We start from the raw sequence: 3562 nt of genomic DNA on the forward strand, positions 1-3562 counted from the left end.
GCTGGAGATGTTGTTATGGAAATCATTCAAAATAAAAACAAGGCAGTCTCATACTTGTGGGTGTTCATAAAACGTGTTTGCTCCAAGCTGTAAATAATCCATTCTATTATTTGATGGAGAAAGTAATGTCTCTAGGAGCTCAAATGTAACCCTGGCTTGGTTAACCGCTGGAAAACCCATCTTCCAACTCCAAGAACACCGTATTCCTTAAGAGGCAGAAATGATCACGGGGTTGGTGACTCTATGAATCTTCATTTAAGCTGTTAATCCAGCAGTATCTAAATATTTGATTATTTATGTTTTTTAGGATCTCCTTCTGATTAAAAGCAGCAGTGGGCTTATTATAAACCAAGAGCCTGATCATAAAAGACATTGAGACACTTTTTGGTTAGTTTATAAAACAGAAAGTAATTTAGAAAGTAAAACCACTGTTAGAATTTTTCTCATTGATTCCTGTTGTGGAGTGTTTGCACTTGTATCAACTGCATTCATCTGTCACTAAGCAATTTTACATCTTTTCAGGTCGTTCCCTTATCCTCGAGATCAAGAAAAGTGATTACAAAGTGCACTATTTTCACAAGTTTATAAGGATAATTCTAATAAAATGACTTGTCAAGTCTAAAATAAAAATATTATTATGTCTTATAGATGGATATGGCGGTATCTTAATAATTAAAAGATAAAGACTTGATGTATTTAAAGCTACAGTGTGTAATAATTACAGGGATATACAGTCAGAAATGTAATATATTATACATAACTATGTTATTTATCATCATCTACGAGCTCAGCCTCTTAACCTTAATATTTGCGTTGCCTTAGAATTCGTTATTTATAATTACATAGGAGCGGGTCTCGCAGCCATGGAGGCAGACATCTTTGCGCTACGGCAGCGCAGAGCCAACAAACTAGCGATTGCGAGATCGCCCATTACGCTCGAAAGTAACTACGGCAAGTTGAGAGAGAAGAACTGAGACGGTACTGAACAATAGATGGCAGTATTATGCCTGAGATACTATCTGTAAAATTATCTATGTAAACAAACCTCATCACTTGAGAAGGTAGGTGATGCGGACGTCGTGGAAGACATTTTGTCCCGTAACGCTCGCCGTACTCTTGGGGGGGAGAAGTTAAAAAAAAATTACACACTGTAGCTTTAACAGAATGCCTCCATATATTACTGAAAAACTCCATCTATATGATGACGACGATTGTCTTTATATAACCAAATTTTATACATATTTTATGACATGTTTTTATTTGCTATTTAAGGATATGTTTACAAAGATAAACCATTTTGTGAGGTATTGTTGGTGCTTGATGAGGTCTCAAGACAGCCAAATTCATCGTTCTGATTTAAGCCCTCCAGGTCAGTTGGTGCCATTTTACCCCACATTTCTATCCATATTATTAAAGGAAAATGGCCCTCCGGATATCCGGACCACTGGCTCTGACGGGAAGCAAGGCCGGCTGAGATACCGTAAGAAAACCAGAAGATGATCTGTCTTGAAGTGAACAAGATTTCAACATCTTGGCTCACTTCTGCAATTTCATCGTAGATGACTGTGAAAACACAACGCTGACGTGCGGAAGCAAGCTGTGGTCACTACGCAGCAAGTATCACTGCCCAGATGTTGTGTAACAGCAAACCATCTCTTTGCACAACGAACGCTGTCTTAATTATTGGAGGAATATCCAAACTTTTGAACGATTAACGCCTGGTAGAACTTCAGTAAACGTTCTGAATAATCTCAATCTGAAACACGGTGGTACTGTACCTAAGTGAAACAATAAAATGTTTCACTTTGGTCTGAAAAGGTTTGATGAAATAACAGCTTCATGATAACCAGAAACTATTTCGAAGTATAAATGAAAGTCTTTAAATGAGTTTTTGTGATCAAAATGTTCCTTATTAATAATAACAGGCAGATATGGATTATTTTTGCTCTTTTCTCTCACAATTTGAATGCTTTCAGGATATTTTAAATTTATTTCTAGGTTTCTTTGGTATACTGTACAATGATTTAGAATATGGCCTGAAATAATTTGTTTCCAAATACTTTGAATGTGTGTAAAGAAGCAGTTATTATAGTGGTTTAATATTCTTAACTTCTGCATTTCTCTTTGAAATGCAAACGGTCAGACGGTGACCCATTTTTGTCGAGTAATTTGAGGCTGTTATTAATCTACTTCCTTGGAACAACTTGACTGAAGTTTTTAATGTAGTGAAGATCTGCAAAATCTCTGTGACATAGGTTGGAATTTACAGCGTTCTGGTCTTTGAGCAATTTTGTTATTATCTTTTCCTTCTGCCACTGGGTTCCATCCAGCTGCAAAATACACAGATGGTCCCCAAATTGTGCCTGAACTGTTTCTTTATTCATGGTTGTGTTATTTTCCGCAGAATTGTGAGAAAATACACTCCCCTCTGGATAAGACGCAAGCCAAGACATGGATTATATCAGAATGCTTTACTTTTTGCGCAACGCGGGATTTCTGGTAGCTTTTACCGGTTATTCTCCTGACAACTGTTTTTTTCATGTGTCCTAAATAATTAAAAGAATTATTCATCAGAAGAATTTCCTTTGGAGTCGTATTTCTGTGTCTGTCATCCCTTTACTCTCTGGAGGCTTTCAGTCCGGCCTTGATGCAGATCTTGTGTCAAGATGACTGTCCAAGACACGTTGACACAACTACCTGCTATTGAGGATGAGGCTCTACAACAATAGCGATGAGATAATGTGGCACATTTCTTAATAGTTGACAGGGTTGGTCATAGGCGAATGTTTTGAGATGCAAAAAAAACTGCTGACCTGCAACTTTGTTTCTCATTTTGGCCTTTAAATGATAGGCTATTTAAAAACGATTGTTATAAGGTGTAAGCAGCCTTCATACATGTGAGGCTGTTTTCATGCAAAGCATTTATAGCTGGGAATTTTATTTGAGGACACAATTAGTGAATAAGAAGGATAACTTTCATTTAGACGCTTCACATTTGCTGATGATGTGTTAAACACATTCAGATGTGAATCTGAAGTGATGTTTTAACCTAATTAAGCTCTTTTCACTGGATTATTGTGAAACTGGTTACTCAACCTTAATTACTAAAACATTCTGAGCAGGCACCACATGAAGCCAGAGCCACAACTCATACAACTAGAACTGCATCTTGGACTTTCTGAAACAGAACAGGCTGCGTGCTCAATAACAGCACGACATCAGATGCCTCTCATGGCTGTATGCTAGGCATACTGTTGATCATCATGTAGCCGTGAAAACTGTTATCTTCATCATTGACATCAACAAATGTGTCCACTGAGGGTGAGCTGGCAGTGGTGTCAAGTAACAAAGCACAAATACGTTACGTTGAAAGGTTACCTTACTTAATTGGAAATTTTGGATATATATAATTTTTTTCTAGACAACTTTTCACTTCTTTTTTTTTTTATTTAAAATACTTTTATTAATACATTTAAAACAGGGATTAGAGAGAGTCCAGCCCTTCATGCAGAAGCTCTTGAGTTATACCTCCTTTGTACAAGTGTTACAGCAGCATCAATCT

The sequence above is a fragment of the Cyprinodon tularosa genome, unplaced genomic scaffold (genome assembly GCF_016077235.1).
Source record: "Cyprinodon tularosa strain WSP-4 unplaced genomic scaffold, ASM1607723v1 ctg66, whole genome shotgun sequence".
Taxonomy (NCBI): Eukaryota; Metazoa; Chordata; class Actinopteri; order Cyprinodontiformes; family Cyprinodontidae; genus Cyprinodon; species Cyprinodon tularosa.